A 23,596-nucleotide genomic window follows, 5' to 3' on the forward strand; every position below is an offset into this window, starting at 1 on the left:
TCTTTATCCATTCGTCAGTTGATGGACATTTAGGCTCTTTCCATACTTTGGCTACTGTTGAAACTGCTGCTATAAACATTGGGGTACAAGTGCCCCCATGCATCAGCACTCCTGTATCCCTTGGGTAAATTCCTAGCAGTACTATTGCTGGGTCATAGGGTAGATCTATTTTTAATTTTTTGAGGAACCTCCACAGATTTCCAGAGCGGCTGCACCAGTTTGCATTCCCACCAACAGTGCAAGAAGGTTCCCATTTCTCCACATCCTCGCCAGCATCTATAGTCTCCTGATTTGTTCATTTTAGCCACCCTCACGGGCGTGAGGTGATATCTCAGTGTGGTTTTGATCTACAATACAAATATTTTTAACTTGACCCATTGCGGCCAACCAAACTGGTTTCTGGAATGTCTTCCCAATCTACGTTCTCAGGGCAAGGCAAGCCCTTTGCTTCTCTATACCCCCATTCCGGCATCTTCCAGCTTCCTACGTTTTCCGGACCTAACATGTATACAGCGATGTGTTAATTTTGCGACAACTTCTATTTCTCTGATTACTCCTCGATGTGAGCATCTGTTCGTTTTAGGTTTACTTGTGTATCAGTTATCTTCATAACTTTTACCCTTTCTAAAATTACAGTAATTGTTTTCTTTATTACCTGTGGGATCTTATTGCCCGTTGTAGAGACGAATCCCTTTCATTTGGGCATGACAAATATCTTCCACCTGCTTTGGCATTGTTTAATAAACTCTCTTGACTGGGGATAGAGTTGTGATTGTGCTGGGTGCATAAGTGCTACAGATTTGCTGTGTGGGGGAGGGTCTGTAGTAACAGAATGAGACTGGGCACTTCAGATTTCACTAAGAAGGTAGATCTCATGTGAAGTGTTCTTACCACAAAACAAAAACCAAAACAAAGGGACAGGAGGAAACTCTTGATGGTGGCCATGAGACGGTATCACAGGTGTTTGCGGACGCCCGAACGTATCAAACTACACATCAAATATGTGTGGTTCTCCGTATCCATTGTGCCTCACGAAAACTATTACAAGTGAAGAGATCTCATTAAATTTTATAGGTAAATTCACCATTTTCTTTGTTACGGCGTGTAGGTCCAAAGTTTTCCTTCATCAATCTTTTCTCTGTCAGAAAAATGTTCTCTTACCATATTTCCTATTAACTGAAAATGTTTACTTTTACATTAACATTGTTAATATACTCAGCCTCCACTTTTATACATGACATTGGGCATAAAACGATTTTTATTTTTTTTCATTCAATGAACAATTATTCTCACCATTATGTGAAACCACCCATACTTTTTCTTTGGAATTCTGGTGCCATCTTATTCAAATGTTAACTTTTTGTATAGAAATCAGTGGCTTCTCCACCTGATTCCCTTGTCCTATAGGTCTTGCCTTGCCACCTTCCCTTCCCTTCCCTTCCCTTCCCTTCCCTTCCCTTCCCTCCCCCTCCCCCTCCCCTCCCCTCCCTATCCCCACCCCTCCTTATCCCTTCCCTTCCCTCCTCTTCCCTCCTTTCCTCTCCCCTCCGTTCCCCTCCCTTCCCTCTGCTCCACTCCCCTTCCCTCCCCTCCCTCCCCTCCCCTCCCCTTCCTTCCCCTCCCCTCCCCTCTCCTCCATTGCCTTCCCTTCCTTTCCTTCCTCTCCCCTCTCCTCCCCTGTCCCCCTCCCCTCCGCTCCCCTCCCTATCCCCTCCCATCCCTTCCCTTCCCTTCTCTTCCCTTCCCTTCCCTTCCCTATCCCCTCCCCTTCCTCCCCTCCCCTCCACTCCCCTTCCTTGCCCTCCCCTCTTCTCCATTGCCTTGCCTTCCCTCCCCTTCCCTCCCCTCCCCTCCCCCTCCCCATCCTTCCCCTTCCTTCCCTTCCCTCCCCTCCCCTCCCCTCCCTTCCCTTCCCTTCCCTTCCCTTCCCTTCCCTTCCCTCCCTTCCCTTCCCTCCCTTCCCTTCCCTCCCTTCCCCTCCCATCCCCTCCCATCCCCTCCACCTCCCCTCCCCTCCCTTCCCTTCCCTCCCTTCCCTCCTTTCCCCTCCCCTCCCTTCCCCTCCCCTCCCTTCCCCTCCCCTCCCTACCCCTCCCTCCCCTCCCTTCCCTTCCCCTCCCTTCCCTTCCCTTCCCTTACCTCCCTTCCCTTCTCTCCCTTCCCTTACCTCCCTTCCCCTCCCCTCCCCTCCCCTCCCCTCCCTTCCCTCCCCTCGCCTTCCCTCCCCTCCCATCCCTTTCCCTACCCTCCGTTCTCCTCTTCTCTGTTGCCTTCCCTTCTCTTCCCTTCCCTAAGATTAGGTGACTTTGTTAAGGATTCATGAATCAGGCAGCACCCCATCTAGCAAGTAGAGGGGAGCTCCTTCCTATGGATTTTTCTTCAAGGCCAATAAATATGTGTGTTTCAAAGACTTTGTACTCTATCTTAACATTTGGGAGGGACAGTCCGACTTTGCTTTTGTTTTGCAAAGTTGACTTCGAGAGTCTCCAATAGCATAATGTTATATTTAATTTCAGCCCGTTCCCTCGTGCATATTTCATACATGTAAACAGTTAGCATTACATTTGCACATATTTTAATCAAGCCTGGGTCACTCTTTGTGTTATTTTGATCCTGTTTCACCGAGCATTCCCCACTTCGTTTGGAATCCTGGCACATTCTCTTGAATTTCACCATCGTTTCTATGTTCCATATTTTAAAAGCCCATCGCTTATCGGCAGCCATTTAGATTGTTTCCAATTTTTCACTCTTGTAAATTATGCTGCAAAGAACAGTACTGAGCATGCATCTCTTTAAACATCTGTGATTGACTCCTTAGGACAAATTGCTAGAAATGAAGCCCCTTCGTCAGAGCGTCTGTGTTTGTTTGAGGTTGTCTCCTGGCGCTGTCCATCCGCCCTCCGGGCAGTTTGTCCTAAATTCTACATTTACAGGAGCGTGATGCACCCCTCTCCTTGTACGCCCCAATACTGAGCTTAACTGTTATTTCAATTGTTACAAAAACTTCCACTTACGTAGGAAAAATGATATGGGAGAATCGTATAATTGTTACTAGGACATATTGGACATTTTAAGAATATTTACAGGCCGTTAGAATCTATGCGTGGATTTATTTCTTCTGTTCAGCTTTTTCCTGACACACTCATCTTTTTCTTATTTATTTGGCAGAGGTTTTGTTTCTCATGTGGAGGGGCTGCCGGGACATGTTCCCCACTACCCACACATACCCGTCCACTGTTCATTTCTTTTCTCATCTGTAAGTTGCCTTGTGTTCCCGTAAAATTTACTTTCACGTCGGTCCTAAATTTTTGTCTGGTTGGGTTTGTCATGTTTTCCCTTTCCAGTTCTTTTGTTTGTACTGATGTTTAGAAAGCTGTTTTCCTACATGAGCTCTTTTAAATGCGGACCATATTTTCTTCTGAGGTTTGTGAGGCTTTTTATATTTAAATGATTTCAATCCCAATTTCATTGCTGTTGTCTTATACGCAGATTTCATTCTGGATTTTGTCTATGTTTCCTGTTCAAGCGGTCCTTTTTTTTTTTTTTTTTTTTTTGGATTTGCATGAAGTTTCATTTACATGTTAACAATGCTTAGTCAAATGACTCTGCCTGTAACAGATACCATTGTTCTGGGATAATCTTCTGTGCCAGTGCCTCCCAATCTTTTTTTTTTTTTTTAATTTTTTTTTCTCTTACGTTTATTTATTTTTGAGACAGAGAGAGACAGAGCATGAACGGGGGAGGGGCAGAGAGAGAGGGAGACACAGAATCGGAAGCAGGCTCCAGGCTCTGAGCCATCAGCCCAGAGCCCGACGCAGGGCTCGAACTCATGGACCGTGAGATCATGACCTGACCTGAAGTCGGACACTTAACGGACTGAGCCACCCAGGCGCCCCCAGTGCCTCCCAATCTTGAATGACTTGATTTGACTTATTTCTCATCTAACCCAGAGCATATCTTTTAGAAAGTAGTCTTGGAAAGTTCAAGCATTTTATCCCGATGTACCTGATCACACATCATAACACTTAACTGGGAGTAAAATACCTAGCTTCCCATCATTCCCACCAAACCTGTAGCCATCCATGAGTTGTCTTTGGCAGTTGTGTTATGGAGGTGCCTGAAACTCATTTCATCTATCTATCTATCTATCTATCTATCTATCATCTATCTGTTTATCACCTATCAATCATCTATCTATCTATCTATCTATCTATCTATCTATCTATCATCTGTCTATCATCTATTTATCTATCATCCATCTATCTATCTATCTATCTATCTATCTATCATCTATTATCTATCTATCTATCTATCATCTATTTAGCATCTATCTATCTATCTATCTATCTACCATCTATCTACTGGTAACTTTTCCCTGCCTTAGTGCCTGTAATCAGTTAAAAACTTGGTATTTCATAGTACCAGAATATCTATAGAAATATATTTGTTTCCTCCATTATTTTAAATTAATTGTCTGATACATTTTTCAATGTCCATAGGCTACATTCATCTCAGGAATGTTATCTTCAATTCATTTTTCTATCCATCCATCCATCCATGCATCCAATCATCTGTCCATCTGTCCATCATCCATCTGTCCATCTGTCAGTCCATCCATCCCTCTATCCATCCGAGAAATATGTGATGGGGTACTCAGAAGTTGAATTAAGAAAATAGAATACAGGCGTAAGAAATTATCTCAAAGTTTAGGAAAAGGGCCTAATACACTTAATATATTAACGTAAACATATAATATATAAATTAACAGAAAGAAAAACAGAGCCAGAAAGCCATCGCCAATAGTAGAGAACAACACAATGTAACAAGTAATAGTCAAAGAAATAAGAGTGTAACTCACCTGATCCAAAGCCCTGACCCAGCCCTCCGGCCACATACCAAGCAGATCAGTTCCTGTCTGACTAATCTCCCTCCCGCACCCCTTGGACCCCCGCAGCAATGGCAATTCCACTTCTGGAGCTGGCCGAGCACCCTCTCTTCTGGAGACTTTGCTCATGCCCAGACACTCAGCTGATCACTGCCTCCCTTCTCCCTGTTCCCCTTCAGAATCGGAGTCCCTGCATATGCACCAGGGACCCTCTACCCCACCTGCTCTGCTCTCCTTGACTCCAAGCATTGCTCTCAGAGAACATTCGATGCACCTGTTGTATTTGCCCACCTTATGTCCCTTCAGTTGCCCAACTTAGGCAGGTACATTCTCCGTTTTACTCCTTTGTGTAATGGTTGTGAATCAGACACAATTTTCCCCCTGGATCCAATTAGGCAACGTGTAGAAACGTTTTCGGTGGACACCAAAATCTCAATGGTTATCCGACAGAGTGGGGATCCGATTGGCACCTCCTCTGCCATCTTGGCTGGAAGGTTCTTTATCATAATCCATCATTTCTTTCAGCAGCTATACCTTTCTACAGGGAAACAGCAGAGCACGACCCAGGTGTTTGGATGGGAGTCATCTGACACGGTTGAAATGTAAAGGAACCGATCATTGAGCACAGCTAAGAAAGGTGACCCACTGAACAGCTCTGGGAGCCAGTATCCAACGATGGGCTGTGAGAAATCTGTTTGCCCACAGCCCTGGGAGGGACTTTGCACCCTGCTGGCTGTTAGTGGCAGTGTCTGGGGTGTGGGTAGCCGTTCAAATCTCCTCTCACCCTGTTGTTTTCCATTATTTTGCTCTTTCAAGTTCTGTTTATGTCCTATATGTGGGGTTTTCCTCTCTAAAATGGAATTAGAGTCATTGTTTTGCTTAAGAATATATATATATTATATATATAATATATATAATACAGAATATATATTATAATACAGAATATATATTATATATAAAATATATTATATATAATATATATAATAATATAATAATTATAATTATAATAATATAATATATATAATATTATATATAATATATATATATTATATATAATACAGAATATATATATATTATATGTAATATATATATATATAATTTGCCTTCATTTGCCTTCTGGCATTTGCCTTCTGGGAAGACATGCCTATTAATGCTTCTTAGAGCACTTCCAAGAAAATGTAATCTGCAACTCTTTGTGTAACTGACCCATACAAAATAAATCTCCCAAAACTACCTTAAGATGCTTCTGCCTAGCAACATAATCCCAAATCACTAAGGTAAAGACAACAGACTCCACGGATAGATAGCTACCTCCTATGTCTGAGATGCCACCAGCAACATAATGGGACACAAGGAAGAAAGGGGGTCTGCCTGGGCTTTTGTGGACAAGTTGTTAGATCCCTAAAGGGCTCTGAGCTTTGTGATATGTAGGAATGGGAACTTGAGTCTGCACTAATTTTCTCTAGAATGTCTATTCAATTGCTATTCGTGCCATTCCCTTAGGAGGTCTCCTTGAGTACTTTCTGTCATGCTAGAGGGACACATTTGCCAAATCCTGCTCACCTGAAATGTCTTGCTGGGGCAAAACTGATGTTCATGAAAGTGAGAAGTAGAATAAGGTAAAGGGAATTGGTACTTATGCCTTTAATCATATATGGAGGGGGGCGGGATTGTGATGAACTGGAGTTTTATAACATGTATGGAACTATTAATTTAAAAATATTACATCCTGGGGGCTCCTGGGTGGCTCAGTCGGTTGAGCATCTGACTTCGGCTCAGGTCATGATCTCGCAGTTCATGATGAGTTCGAGCCCCGCATCGGGCTCTGTGCTGACAGCTCAGAGCCTGGAGCCTGCTTCGGATTCTGTGTCTCCCTCTCTCTCCCTGCCCCTCCCCTGCTCACACTCTGTCTCTCTCGCTGTCTCTCAAAAATAAGCATTAAAAATTAAAAACAAATAAAAATATTACATTCTGAGTAAAACGTATATCACGTCTAATAACACGCTATGCATAGCATATACATCTTAATCTCCCGGGAAACAGCGTCGTCTAATAATCAAAGCGTCTTAATAAGCTCTGTGGTTTCCCATCAGACCCTGCCTCCACCTGGCAATTCCTAGAGCCTTGCATGGAGGAACTGTCCCAACAGAAGACTGTGAGTTTCAGGGGCTCAGAGAGGCACACAGACAAAACCCCCATGGATGCTGCTTTTCCCCCGCTCACTTTATGCACCCTTCTCCCTCTTTCACCCAGGGCCTCTTAGTTTTCCCTTCTCCCCAACACACACAGTATTCCTCACCTCTCAGGAGGCAGGACATCCTGCTGATGCTGAAATGCAAAGTCACCGTCGGGGTGGAATCAATTAGCACTAATTAACAGACTCTCCCGATTTTAAGCCACCTGATCGGTTGCAGGGTTTAAAGGTCTGACAAGTGCAGAGGAACCACCCTTGTCACGGTTGTGGGAGGGAAACGGTCCAATTAGTGACGCAACATTTGGCTGCCCCGGTAAGAGTGCTGCTGACCTTACCTGGCATGACGATTTCCCACCTCCTTCTAGCTTGGCGAAAACATCGTCTCTCCCGGTGCCTCGAGTTGTACGCTGAACGTCTCTTGTATCGGATTCTCTCTGCAGCCTCAGCCTTTTCTGAGCGACGGCAGTCAGGACATCCTGGCCTGTTTGTTTTGTTTTGTTTTGCCTTGTTTTGCTCCAGAGGGTCCAGGTAAAGGAAGAGGCGGGGTGAGCGACTGGGGAGGAATCAGCCTCCATGAAATGTTCCTTAAAATGCCAGAGTTGACGTCCAAAGAAGAGTGCCTAACTAGGTCAGCGCTGATGGAAATGAAAATACTATGGGTTTGGGGCTTTCTCTGTTGTTTCCGTGATGCGGCTGTTTAGTGACAAGGATTGGGCATTAGCTGATGACAGGGAACACATTCAGTAGGTGCTTTGGGTCAAAATAAAAATGGAGAGATGGATCATCTGCGGTCGGATACTAGTGATGTATCTCAAACTGCCTTCAACCTAAACAACTGCTTGTGCCGAACACCGTGCCTGTTCTCTCTCGTCACCAAGAGTCGTGGTGAACACAGTGGAGGACGCTCCTTCATGCTCAACCTCAGATCTGGGCAGGTCCATCTGTGTGTCCCTTCTCTCAGAGTAGACACGCTCTAACACCTATTACTCACTCGCTGGAGGAAGGGGCTTTGCGGGGGGGTGGGGTGGGCTCTGGGAGCGTCCACCTGGCTTTTGTACCGTTATACCCTCGCACGTCGCATAATTGTCTCGGCAGTTAATGGGAGTCGTGGCCCTTCCCGCACAAACAGGTCCACGGAAAATATTTTCCCCAAATTCCTGGGGGCTCAAGGCCCCCCAAGGCTCATTCAGTGACATTCATTGTGCCATGCCCCCCCCCCCCCCGATGTTTGCCTTCCAAGCTCCTGCAGAAATACACCTGCTGCAGAAATACACCTGCTGACACTCTTGCAATTTCTACAGTTCTGAGGCTGTGCCCTCCGGCTCTTTATAGGCTTCTGATTGGGTGAAAAAAAGCAGCAATTTATTCTTTTACTTGTTTAATTCACAAAGAGCTATGAGCTGCTGTTCCATGCCACCCTGATACCACATACAGGGTACAGAAGGGTGACCGCGAGACGCATGGCGGGAAAAGTAGGCATCTGTAATGACCACAGATTTGAGACTTGTCAGATCAGGAAATCACTATGTGACTGGTTTATTGACCAATGGCCCACCCCAACTTTGTGAACACAACTCGTCAAGAAGAGAAATTCTTTACTGCATCCTGGTGACTTGCGGGCATCGTTCGAACCTCAGGGTATTGGACATCTCACCGACGTGTGAGATTGTGTGTGCATCGGTCTTGCACATCATAATGTCCTGATGATACACGCTGATTGCTGAGAAAGACCCCATTTGCTCCACTGACACTCTCATTTGACTCAAATCTCAGCCTAATTATCAATTTCTAAGACTTCCTTCCACACGTCCAGCAAAGTTGAATTAATTAACAGAAGGAACAGAACTGGTTTAGGAAGCAGTCCACCTGGGTTTGAGGCTGGTGCAGTGAGCTCTTACGTCAGACCAGAGTCAACTTACTGCAAAGACGATAAGGAACGTTAATTCAGGAAAACATTTCTGGGTGTTATTAGATCTAAGCATTTGATCGACAGCAGAGAACTTCTGGGTCTTAATCCTACATAGAAGGTGCTTGGAAGCCATCCCTTCTACCCTTACAAGGAAAAAAAAACAAGAATAAAGCTGAAGAACTGAAAATTAATGACACATTTTATATCCATCAGATGATTGAGGCCACAGGGGAAATGGCTGCCCAAAAATTGGAAAGACAGACAAGAAGATACAGAAAATCACAGCATAGGGGGAGAAGTCCAGGAGCAGAATCTCCAGCTAATGTGAGACTCTATGAGAACATTAAAAAATTTTTTTAACGTTTATTCATTTTTGAGAGACAGAGAGAGACAGAGCATGAGTGGGGAAGGGGCAGAGAGAGAGGGAGACACAGAATTGGAAGCAGGCTCCAGGCTCCAAGCTTTCAGCACAGAGCCTGGCTCGATCTCATGAACTGCGAGATCATGACCTGAGCCGAAGTCAGACCCTGAACCAATTGAGCCACCCAGGAGCCCCTCTATGAGAACATTTTAAACCATGATTCACAAATTTCTGGAGGATCAGAGTGGTTGAGAGCTAAAAACTCCACAGGGACCCAGTCTTATGCCCCCAACCCCACGCTGTCATGAGTTGATCTTGAGAATCCCTACCAGGTTCTCAAAGTGATGATCAGAAGATATTTCCTGGTGGGGTGTCTGGGTGGCTCAGTAGGTTAAGTGACTGACTCTTGAGTTTGGTTCAGGCCATGATCTTTGGTTCAGGCCATGCTGACAGCACAGAGCCTGCTTGGAATCCTCTCTCCCTCTCTCTTTCCTCCTCCATCACTCATTCTCTCTCTCTCTTTCTCAAAAATAAATAAATAAACTTAAAAAAAAAAAAGACGAGATGCCCTGGGGCTTCAGGCAAAGCCATAAGAAAACAATCATTTAAAAATACATGCGGACCTTCTGTTCTCCTTAGTAAGGCCTAGTCTCATGGAAGCTATTTTACCAGAACCTAACCTATCCCGGGGAAGATAAACACCCAACTGCATGCAGCCTCATCTAGCCTTTAATGTGGGGAAAGCGAAATACTCAGTACAGGCTCATTGAAAAGACTGAAACCACGCATAGATCTATATATAGCGTGTTTCTCTCCTCGCTCACTCCCTGCTATCACAACAACAGGACTCCCGTATAATACCATAAGATTATAGCTAAAAGCATTACAAGCATCAGACCCTAGCGAAGGAGTCTCTAGGGATACCAACAGATAATACAGTGACAAAAACAAGATTCTAGGGGGTGCCTGGGTGGCTCAGTTGGTTAAGCCTTCAACTTTGGGTCAGGTCATGATCTCATGGTTTGTAGGTTCGAGCCCCACATTGGCTCTGTGCTGACAGCTTGGAGGCTGGAGCCTGCTTCGGATTCTGAGTGTCCCTCTCTCTCTCTTCCCCTTCCCCGCTCACACTCTGTCTCTGTCGCTCTCTCAAAAATAAATAAACATTAAAAAAAAAACAAGATTCTAGAAGACATTCATTCTAGCCTCTGAACACACAGCCACGACAAATAGTAAACATAGCTTAACTCCTGGCCAGATCATTTGTAACACACGTTAACAGCTTAAATACCTTAGTTCCTTTTACTCAATACATCACTTACAACTTTCAATAAAAAAATTACAAGCAAGGCTGAAAGAGGGGGTGGGGGAAGCACAGACAAGAGATAGACTCACCAAAGTCAGATGTGGCAGCGTTTTGGAAAAGGCAGACCAAAAATATAAAGTAACTATGAGTAAAGACTCTGAGTACACAGACAACACGAAAGACATTCACAGAAAGAATCAGTGAACTTGAAGACATACTGATAGACACTTTTAAAACTGAAATGCAAAGAGGAAAAAAATAATGAAATAAAATGAAATATCGAAGGATTTTCAGACAATTATAAAAGGTATAGCCACCATGAAAGGTGATAGGCTTACCAGAAAGAAAATAAAGAAAAAAAAAAGCAGGAAAAATATTTGAGGTAATGGCTGAGATTTTCTCAAAATTATTGACAAACACTGGAATGCAGATCCAAAAAGCTCAGAGAAAGATAGGTAAACACCAAAAGCAAGCACCTAGGCATATCATATTTAAACTACAGAAAAAAAAAGGCAAAGAGACCCTTTCAAATACACGTTTAAAGAAGCCAGAGGAAAAAACACTTTACCCATAAAGAAACAAGGAGGAAGTTTAAATTGAACATGTCTTCAGACAAGATACAAGCAAGAATACCTTGGAGTGAAATACTTAACATATTAAGAAAAACAAACAAAAAAAAAACAAAAAAATCAGCAACCTAGAATTCGGTTTCCAGAAAAATGATTTTTTAGGAATAGAGGACAAATAAAGACTTTCTCAGAAAAACAAAAATGGGGGGAATTTGTTGCCAGTAGATTTGTCTTACAAGAAATCTTTAAGAAAGTTCTTCAGACAGAAGGAAAATGATGTTGGTCAGGAACTAAGACATACATAAAGAAAGGAAAAAAATTGGAGAAGGGATAAGTAAAAGTGTAAGAAAATCTTTTAGTTTATTCTTAACTGATCTAACAGATAACGGTTTGTTCAAAAATGATAATAGCATGAATGTATTTTGTCACCATAACACATGGACAAATGAAAGGCATTGCAGCAGCATTTTTATTTTTCTTTTCTTAAATTGAAGTATAATATACAGTATTATATCAGTTTCGGGTGTACAGAGTAACAATTCAACAATTCTATACATTTCTCAGTTTTTATCAAGGCTGGTCACTCCTAACCCCTTTATGTATTTCCCCCATCCCCCCATCCACCTCCCCTTTGGAAACCACCCATTGGTTCTCTATAGTTAAGAGTCTGTTTCATTGTTTGCCTCTCTTCCTCTCCCTTTCCCCCACTTTGCCCATTTGTCTTGTTTCTTAAATTCCACATATGACATATGAGTGAAATCGTATAGTATTTGTCTTTCTTGGACTGACATATTTCACTTAGCATAATGCCCTCTGGCTCCGTCCATGTTGTTTCAAATGGTAAGATTTTATTCTTTTTCATGGCCAAGTAATGTATATATATATATAAAATCACTGGTGTCTAAAATCACTAATCTAAGCTTACACTTTAGGAAACTGGAAATTAAAATCAAATGACATTATAAGTAAAAAGAAGAAAAATATCAGAGAAAAAAATATATATGTCACATCTTTTTCCCCTCATAGCTTCTTTATCTCTTCATACAAAACAAAAAAAGCCAACTACTGAATAGGAGAAGATATTTGCAAATGACATATCCTATAAGCGATTAGTATCCGAAATGTATAAGGAGCTTACACAACTCAACACCAAAATAAAAGAAAACAAAACATCCAATTAAAATGTGGCAGAGGATCTGCATAGACACTTCTCCAGAGAAGACATCCAGATGGCCAACAGACACATGAAAAGATGCTGAACATCTCTCATCATCAGGGAAATGCAAATCGAAGCCACGATGAGATACCACCTGTCAGAATGGCTAAAATCAAAAACACAGGAGACAACAAGTGTGGGTAAGGATGTGGAAAAAAATACCCTCATGCAGCGTTGGTGGGAATTACAGCCATGTTATAAGGGGTGGGAGGAAGCATTGGGAATGCTCTGGTATAACATATTTGAACTACTTGTGAAGCAGTATGTTACTTGAAAGTGCACTTGGGTTAGTTGTAAATGTACATTGCACATGCTAAGACTACCACCGAGAAACATTTAAAAGGTAACATAATTGATAGGTTAAGACAAGAGAGAAAATGGAATCATATAAATGCTAAACTAAAACCAAAAAAGGCAGAAAAAGAATACACACACACACACACACCAAAGAACAAGGGCAATGAATAAAAAAAACAATTCCATATGTGGTAGATATTAATATAGCTATATCAATAATCACTTTAAATGTCCATGGTTTAAATACATCAAATAAAAGGCAGAGATTGACAGAGACAGTCAGACTGGATTAAAAAAAAAAAAAAAAAGACCTACCTATCTGTTGTCTATAAGAAACCTGCTTTAAATGTAGTGATATAGATTAAAAGTAGAGGGATGGAGAAAGATATACCATGCTATTACTAATCAAAAGAAGAGATAGTTATATTAATTTCAGCGAAAACTGCTGTCAGAGTGGGAAAAATTGTCAGAGATAAAAAGAGGAATTACATAATGATAAAGACGCCCATTCTACCAGGAGACATAACAATCTTGTTCAATGACAGAGTATCAAAATACATGAGGCAAAAACTGATGGGACTGCATAGAGAAGTAGATGAATCCGCTATCATAGCTGGAGACTTCAACACTCCTTTATCAGTAATTGACAGATCCAACAGACAGAAAATCAGAAAGAACGTAGCTGAGCTGAACAGCACCATCAATCAGCTGGATCTAATTGACATTTATAGAGTGCTTCATCCAAGAGTGGCTGAGTACACATGCTTCTCAGGCTTTCAGGGAACAATCACCATTATAGACCACATTCTAGGCCATAAAACACAATTTAAATTCAAAAGAGTAGAAAGTACACGAAGTGTGTTCTCAGACCTCAGTGGTATTAAAGTCGAAATTAATCAAAAAATATGGGTGGAGAATCCTAGAATTTGGGGACATTAGAAACCACCCTTCTAACTGACAAATGCATCAGAGAAGCCTCAAGTAATATTAACAATATTTTGTACTAGGTGAAAACAAAAATCCAACCTATCAAAAACTGTGGGAAGTAGGGGAAGCAGCCAAGAAAATGTACAGCTTTGAATGCATATCTTAGAAAATTAAAAAAAAAAAATATATATATCTAAAATCACTAATTTAAGTTACACTTTAAGAAACTAGAAATTAAAATTAAATGACATTCTAAGTAAAAAGAAGAAACATATGTCAGAGCAAAAATCCATGAAATTTAAAACAGGAACATAGTAGAGAAAATCAATACAACCCAAAGCTGGTTCTTTGAAAAAGTCAATAAATTCAATAAAACCCTAGCCAAGGAATGAAGAGAAAAAGAGAGAAAATTCAAATTACCAATATATTAATATTTATTAAATGAATTGAATAAAAAATTAATAACCTGCCAAAATTGAAAGCAGCAGGCTCAGATGTTCTCATTGGTGAAGTCTACCAAACGTTAAGGAAGAAATTCTCTACCTTGTAGAAAGAAAACAGAAGAAAAAGGAACACTTCTTACCTCATTCTATGAGGCCAGCATTACCCTAATACTCATACTAGTTGAAGACATTACAGGAAAGGCCAGTATCTCTCACGAAATAAATGTAAAAATATTCAACACAAAATTGAATCCAACAATGTGCAAAAAATACATACACTAGATATTCAAGGCTAGTTAACATTAGAAAATCAGTTATTATAATTCATTACATCAATAGGCCAAGAAAATAAATTGACAAATATACAACACCCGTCCATGAAAAAATTCCCACAAAACTAAAAATAGGAGGAAACTTCCTGAACATGATAGAAAACACCTACGAAAATCCTTCAGTTAATATTTTACCTAATGGTGGGACACTGGATGCTTTCTCTCTAAGATCAGAGACAAGGTAGGGCTGTCCTGTCTCCCCACTCCTACTCAATATCATCTTGGAAATCTTAGCTAATGCAATAAGAGAAGAAAAAAAAAATGAAGAAATTAAACTGTCTTTGTTAGCTTATGATTGAAATATAAAGTAAAAAAAAACTAAAGAAACATTAAAAATTGCAAGACTCTCCCATTACACATTAAAATGGCCAATTACACATAAAAATTAACAAAATACACAAAATCCATGCTCTGAAAATATTAATTTCAAACTACTCAATTTTTTTTAATCTACTTCTCTTTGGGACAACGATATTGTTTTCTAAAAATCTGCAAAAGACACGTTGTTGGATATTTCTTTGAAGATAATTGGAATGCTGCTGAGGGGTGTATTTTATCATACATGTAGTTTTTATTTATTTTAATGAAGATAGGTTAAATTAAGATAAGGTAAAATGTTTAGGTAAAGATCCTTTCTGCCACTTCCAATACACAGAAACTAAAAGAGATGCGTACTTGTAATAGGACAAAAAATTAATGATCAAAAAATTGGGGGGTTAAGTTGCTTTTGAAGGGATATAACAGAAACTATCTTGAGCTTGTTTAAGTGAGAAAAGGAAGCTTACTGTGGAACAGAGCACAGATTCAGGAAAACCACCAGGATTCAAGAATGGAATCCCACACACGCTTGGAATGTTTGGCATTCCCATAGGGCTGGTGTCCTGCGTGTCATTCCTGTTTTCTTTCTTTCCATCTGCAGACCTCCTTCTGGTTAGCCTCTGTTCGTGTGTGGCAATAGTGATTCTCTCACCTTTGCTCCAAATTTGCATGCTACTGATTTTGTCATGTGCAGAAACCAGTTAGTTATTTTCTCAATCTCCATTAAATGAAATATCAGGACAAATGTAAATGCCTAGTATACAGATGAGTACTGTTCAACGTCATGATGCGTGAATAAACTGCCACGAGATACCGCTTTACACCCGCTAGAACGACTACAATTATAGAGACTGACAATGCTTAATGCTGGAGGGACAGCAAAGGCAGCTTGAACACACAGCTAATGAGAATGTAGGATCGCTTCAGAAAACCAGTGCTGCCGCTTTGGTCAGTGGGTGGTTTCTTATAAATGGAACACAGGTGTTCCATACCCAAGTATTTGCCCATGAAAAATGATAGCATATGTCTACATGTCTATATCAAGGTTCATTCAAGAATGTTCATGGCAGCTTTTATCTATCTATCTATCATCTATCTATCTATCTATCTATCTATCTATCCATCCACCCAACTATCCATCTTTCTCTCTCTCTCTCTCTCTCTCTCTATCTCTCTCTCTATCTCTATCTCTCTATCTCTGTATCTATCAATCAATCAATCATCTATCTGTTTTTTTGTATATTAGCTCCAAACTGTGAATAGTCTAGATGCCCATTGAGAGGAGAATAAAAAACTGTGGTTTGTCCACTCCATGGACTATAGCTCAGCAACATACAGGAACGGCCACTAACATATATGACAACACTGATGTAGCTCAGAAATATACTGAATGAAAGAAGCCAGACATAAAGGGATCTGCATTATTTCACTGTATGAAGTCCCAGAACAAGCAAAACTAAACTATACTGATAAAAATGATAATGGTGGTTTGTGGAGGGCAGGAGACTGACTGTAAAAAGGCATGAGGACATTTTTTGAGGTGGCCGAATAGTTTTATATAATGACCTGTGTCTTAGCTGCACAGATTACGCATTAGTTAAACCCCATCAAACGGTACTCTTGACAGCTGTGTATTTTACTATACGTACACTATATTTCAATGAATCAAAGTAAGTAATGCATTGGATGAAGCCATATAAAAAGTTGCTTATACAAGACCTTTGTAAGGTACAGAATGGCAGTTTTTATACAATACAGCCTGTTAATAGCTTTGGTCTTCAGGGAAGACGTGAAAATTCTCTTTGAGACTTCTCTATAACGTCTAGAGAGGAGATGGGTGGAGGAAGAGGTGGAAAATAATGAGCTATGGATAAGCAGCTTGTCCTGGAAAATCACTGTGGAAGAACAGGGAAGGGCGTGGGTCCACTGTCCTCTCCCTACTGGTGTGTCAGGGTGTGTGTACATCTGTGTGCATGCATGTGTGTGTATACATGTCTGACTGCCCACATGTGTGTGTGTGCATGTACATTTGTGTGTGTGTGTGTGAGTACAGGTGTATAGGCACATGCCTTTATGTAGTCACGCTGTGTGTCTGTGTTGGATGTATCTACAAATGAATTTCTAACACCTGTCAAGGCCGCCATGTGCTTATTGCATATGGAGAACGCTAAGTTGGCCTTTCCGCAAAAGAAAGGGTCACCGAGTTTCAAGACAGGCTGGACAATTTATCCGCTTGCTTCCTGTGAAAATGATTTTCTTTCTGAAAATCACAAAATCCACTTTCGCTTAGAATACGTATTTTCTACTGGCTGAGACTTATTTTAATGCTGTAGGGCGGAAATAAATTTTGTGACTTCTCAGAATCCTTCTCAGCTTGCCAGGGACCCTACGTCTGAATGCACTTGTGGAGAATATTGAGAGGAGGCTGTTGAGATGCATTGGTTTATTGGGAAACTGAAAACAGTAAATAGTTAATTGAGTAGAAAATAGGTTTGGCAAGGTTTTATGAGCTGGAGATAAAAGTTGATAGACTGGACCCTGGAATCATACAAATGAGAATTTATATTGTTCACACTCGACTCAATGGCCTGTGACGACCATGGGTCAATTGCGAATCTGGCCGGGACCTTGGAAAGATACGCTGGGCACATGTTCCATGATGGCCACTGTGGGCACTGCATGGACAGCCTCTACTCCTCCTTGGGACCAACACCCATTCTTTGGTGAGTGAAAAACAGCCCACAGTGGCATAACCATGTAGCATTGTGTCAGCTGTGTTACCCTAGTGACGTGTCTGTCAATTGTGAAGGGGTCCTATTCTGGGTAATACGAGAGACCCTTCTATTCTGGAAGGTAGGTGCTATTCCGGGCCATACGAGAGAGGCCTCTATTGTGGAAGGTAGTTGAACTCATCCTTCCTTCAGAGAAATTTGGCTTACAAAACATGCTGGAGTTTCTTATGGGAAATGAAACAGGAAACCAAATAAAACAACTCAACAATAAGGCGTCTGGGCGGTTCGGTTGATCGAGCATTCAACTCTTGAATTCAGCTCAGGTCATGATCCCAGGGTCGTGGGATCAAGTCCCACATCAGGCTCTGTGCTGAGTATGGAGCCTGCTTGAATCTCTCTCTCTGCCCCTCCCTGCCCCTGCTCGTGCTCCCTTTCTCTGTAAAATAAAATATAAAAAAAACTAAACATAAACATAAACAACTAAACAATAAAAGGCAAGAATAAAGGAGATAGAAAACCAGTTTTCAACAACACACACCAATAATAATTAGCTGTGTGATAGCACCGCTAATAATTATATGGCAATTGCAATGTGCCAGGGAACGTTCTAGGTACATCAGATACACAAACTCATTTCATCAGAAAATCCTGTGACATCAGTACTAATATTATCCGCATTTTACAGATGACGAAACTAAGTCACAGAGAGTTTAAATGCCTTGCCCGGGATAGCACAACTAAGTGGCAAACACAGCAAGTTGGGTTGAGTCATTGTTTTCCCAGCAATTTAGCAATATCTCTATGAAAATTGTTAATCTGGAGGTTGATTTATATTCAGATATTAGCACCCCAACTGACACGCATGTGCATGTGAGCGTGCATATATGCATAGGTCTACACACACACGAACACTGACATGCACATTCACACCTAATCTCATAAGAGAAAGATCAAGAATGATCTTTGGAGTTCGATCTGCATTTGGCAGCTGGGTGACCTTTGGCACACCACTTAAACCCGGACTTCAGTGTGTCTCATACGATGCTTTCCCTGGAAAGATTAAGGAATAGTAATGGGAACTAAAAAGATGTTAAAATACCTGACAAGTTTTGTTATTTTGTTAGCTATATTTTATTAATGAGAATTACTTATTTTTTAAACTTTGTAAATGTTTGTTTTATTTTTGAGAGAGAGAGAGACAGAGAGAGTGGAAGGGGAGGGCAGAGAGAGAGGGAGACACAGAATCCAAAGCAGGCTCCAGGCTCCGAGCTATCAGTACAGAGCCCGACACGGGGCTCGAACCCACAAACTGCAAGATCATGACCTGAGCCGAAATCAGACACTTAACTGACTGAGCCACCCAGGCGCCCTACGAATTATTTTTGTAACTACGTGCTTGTTCTTGTCTCCATAGAGTTGGGGCCTCCAATCAGCTTTCCTGCCCAAATTATCCTCCTTATTTTCAAAATCTTTTTCCCTACTGGACGACGAGGCAGACAGACATTCAGCTGACTTTCGACACCTCAGAATCTGGAGCTCCTTTTCAACATCCCGTTGTTACCTGCCTGCATTTCACTTCCGAAGAATGTGGATTTCAGCAACGAAATCCACTCGGCAGCATGTTTCCCGGTGCCGTGTCAATTGTCCCTAAATCTTCCCAACACGGATGGGGTTGTCCCCTGGGGCTGGCTGCTGAAACATGGGTCTAGGCAGGTGGAGACTGTGTTATGACAAAGCTGGGCTGACCTCAAAACGAAAAGCCTCACAGAACCCTTTGCTTGAACACACAGAATTCCTGGTTTCGGTGGTGGATGCCGCCGTTGGTTGGGTCTTTATTTGGGGGAATTAGGCCCATTTTCTTTTTGGAGGTTTTAGGTGGTGGGATTATATCATTGGAGGACAAAATGAAGCAAAACTAGGCCCCCCAAAAAGCCTCTTTTTCCCTCATTGCTCTTACAATTGCTTGTTCACTTTCAAATTAGAGAATGGCATTTGATCTTCTGTTGACTGTTTTTATGCGGTGTTTTGGCAATTCTACGTAAGCATAGGGCTGGCCTGGAATGAGGTTTGGCCTGTGAGTAGCTCTAAAATATCCGATTTCTCCCGAGTGCTTTGGAACCAAGCCTTCCAATCACAGTGGCCTTCTCTATGTTTACACTAGTTTTACAACATAGATCTTCTTAAATTGGATCCAAGGAGTCACAAGAATAATCTTAGAAGCCTTCTGTAATTTCTCCTTGCTGAGTTAATCCTCTCTCCCCCTCTATTTTTATAGCTTGCTTGTGATCCTATGTAAATCCTAATTATGGCCTGTCTTGTTCAGCTATCCATCCATCTACCAATTTTCCAACCATCTACCATTAATCAATCATATATATATATATATATATATATATATATACGTATATGTATATATGTATATACATATATACATATATACATATACGTATATGTATATACATATATATATACATATATACATATATACATATACATATACATATACATATACATATACATATATCTCCTCCCTTTGTATCTATCTATCATCTATCATTAATCAATCATTTATCCATGTCTATCTATCATCTATCACTTTTTTAAATGTATTTTTAATGTTTATTTATTTTGAGAGAGAGAGAGAGAGAGAGAGAGAGAGAGAGGAAGCAGGGGAAGAGCAGAGAGAGAGAGGAGAGAGAGAATCCCAAGCAGGGTCCGCATTGTCAGCCTGATGTGGGGCTGGAAACCAAGAACTGTGAGATCATGACCTGAGCTGAATTCAAGAGTCAATGCTTAACCAGCTGAGCCAGTCACCTAGGCGCCCCTATCTGTCATCTATCATTAATCAATCATCTATCCATATCTACCTATGTATCTATTATCATTAATCATTTATCTATATCTATCATAGCATATCTATACTTATCTATCTATCTATCTTTCTATCAATCTATCATCTACCTGTAATTGCCTTATTTTTTCTACTATCCAGTAGTTGTTTCCAGAGTGGGGGTAATGGCCACGATTGCTTTTGTTTTTTAAGGTCTTACAGACCACGGGATCATGTTTTATAAAAACTAGGGCTTTAAAATGATTTTCTCCAAAAAACTTGTTTTGGATCAAAATAAATAGAAAACTATCATTTATCCTCCATGGCATGGATTTGTGTTCGACCTTTCCAACCCTGACCTCCTACCACAAAAGACCTCATCCTGTCATACAATGGAAATATACAAAGAAATCAGCGGCACATGATGAATTGAGAAAATGACAGTTAGATAATCATGGGAAAGAAAATGTAGCAATAAAATTCTAAGATATCATGGCAAGAATCATGAATAGTTATGCTCAAGGCCCTGAAGGTAAAAATGGATATTACTGGGGAAAATAATAGGCCTCAAAGTGTTACCTTTAAGTATTTTTCAATGCCAATTGTGTTTGTTAAGTAATAGGCACATTTTTCATTTTTGATGTTCTTGAAGTAAGAGTCATCTACAAAGCAACATTGCTGCAAAACGAAAACTTCTTTGGGGAAACGAAAATTCCATTTTCATGGATTTTCCAATTACATGTAATTTCCAATTACATTCCATGTAAGTGCATTGATCACAGATCATTGTGACTGCCACACTTGAGTCTTCAACCTATGAATCTTGCACATAGTCGGGAAACTCTGGATATGACGACTTGGTGTTAGAACGAGGCACTGCATGCTCACAAAACACTGTGGTGCAGCCCGTGGCTTTCTTCGCATGGTTATAATTATAGTTATGAGTTACAATTATAGTTATAGGTATAATCATAGTTATGAAAATGTGATTTTCTGAGCGAGGTGTGAGGGCAAATTCATTCATCCATCCACCCATCCATCCGTCCATTCATCTTGTTGACGGTGACCCATGCCTAACCTGGTGTTTGTCTGCTACCTGCTGGTAAATCATTGTTGAATATAAGAGGATTAAAGCAAAGGACATTTGTGTACCATACTCAGCACTAGATGCCAAGAATATAAAGTCTCTATTTTCAAAGAAGTTATGATTTAGGAAATGGAGAGACAGGTTTACCGTTAATTGCAAATGGAAGTGATATCTATATGAAATAGAGAGCGAATCCATGGGGGATAGGACAGGGCTTTCACCAGATCAAGACACGCGAGCAGAGCCATGATAGTGGGAAGGAACAGGGGACCTTAGGGGACAAGACATAAGACGTTGTTGATAGCGTGGCCCGCTATGGGCAGAACCTGACCACAGGGGGTGAGATGCATCATCTGGGAACCAGATTCTGTTCCAGCTCCTGGTTGGGGCTTTGTTCTGTGGGTGATAAGACTCTGCCGAGGGATGGCAGCAGATACCCGCACCAAAGGCTTTCTCTCTGGGTAGCGACACGGGACCAGGGACCGCAGCATAGAAGAGGAAGTCTCCATGGGGCTTCCGGGTCTCTACAGCTGGAATAGACGTACTCGAGATGACACGGTGTCTGTCACATTTGCCACACCAGAGCAGTGGTCAACAGCTACTTTGCATATCACAATGAGCCCAAGTCACCAGGAGATAATTCCTTATAATGTATTTATGTTGTCCAAATGTTTACTATAAAAATTTCCCCAAACACACACGCACACACACACACACATACACACACATGCACACACACAAGTTCAAAGAAGACTTAAACAAGCATTTAAAACATAGGTACCAGAGAAACTCTCCTAGGCAGCTAGAAAAGAAAGACAATTTAAAAATGCAATAGAGGGGTGCCTGGGTGGCGCAGTCGGTTAAGCGTCCGACTTCAGCCAGGTCACGATCTCGCGGTCCGTGAGTTCGAGCCCCGCGTCAGGCTCTGGGCTGATGGCTCGGAGCCTGGAGCCTGTTTCCGATTCTGTGTCTCCCTCTCTCTCTGCCCCTCCCCCGTTCATGCTCTGTCTCTCTCTGTCCCAAAAATAAATAAAAAACGTTGAAAAAAAAATAAAAAAAAATAAAAATGCAATAGAGCCGTAGCGTCTCAGATCAAGCTTCTCGGTAGAAACCACACAGGGCAAAGGATAATGGAATCACATGCGTCAGGTGCAAAAAGAAAGTAACTCGATATAGAATTGACATGAAGTGACCACATCTTCCAAAATTATGGTAAAGTGAAGAGAATTCCAGGAAAACAAAAACTAAGAGAATTGGCCATTCTTTGACACAAACGAAAGGCTACTCTTCAGACCGACAGCAAACACGTCTTGAAGGAAGACTGCAGAGGCGAGAACGAAATGATGACATCGTCAAGGGCGTTGTGCTCCAAATGGCTTGAAGGAGTTTAAAACCTTTCCGGTACAGCCGTCAAACGCCCTGCTTCATTTCATGTCTGCTTCAGTGACGAAGCCAGACGTGGAATCCAAAACGTGCGTGTCTTGTGAGCATTGTGTTACAATGGGGGTCCCGCAGGACGCACAGAGAGCGAGCGGGGTGGTTATATGGGCAGGAGCGGGGACAAGGAAGGGACCCCAAGCAGGCGCATCTCCTGGATTAAAGCTGGGAATTTTTCCAAGTCCTTTCTTCTTTGGGATGCACTTCAAACGCACTCAGGAATCCAGGTCAACAGGTATGAGGACGTGAACTCCAAATAAGTACAGCCACTGATCGCACCCTCAAAACTGAGTTTGTGAAGAATTTTCTGAGGGTAGGCTAGGTTGTAATCTAACAATCATTTTTCCCGTAGCCTTCCTGATGAAAAAAAAATCTGGTATTAGGACCAGTTGCATCTTTCGTTGTATGTAACACATCTCAGTGAGGTTTATTTGAAAATCATTTTTTCCTGAGAAATTTTGTATGTCTGACATTAGGCTAGTTATGGAAAGTATAGTAAAAAATCTAAAACTGGGGAAGCACAGAAAAATCTAAAATCGTTTTTCAGTGGCACCCGTGTGGCTCAGTCAGTTAAGCATCCGACTTCAGCTCAGGTCGTGATCTCGTGGTTTGTGAGTTCGAGCCCCGCATCGGGCTCTGTGCTGACAGCTCGGAGCCTGGAGCCTGTTTCAGATTCTGTGTCTCCCTCTCTCTCTGCCCCTCCCCCGCTCATGTTCTCTCTCTCTCTCTCTCTCTCTCTCTCTCTGTCAAAAATAA

The sequence above is a fragment of the Panthera pardus genome, unplaced genomic scaffold (assembly GCF_024362965.1).
Source record: "Panthera pardus isolate Hobbes unplaced genomic scaffold, ASM2436296v1 HiC_scaffold_8, whole genome shotgun sequence".
NCBI lineage: Eukaryota > Metazoa > Chordata > Mammalia > Carnivora > Felidae > Panthera > Panthera pardus.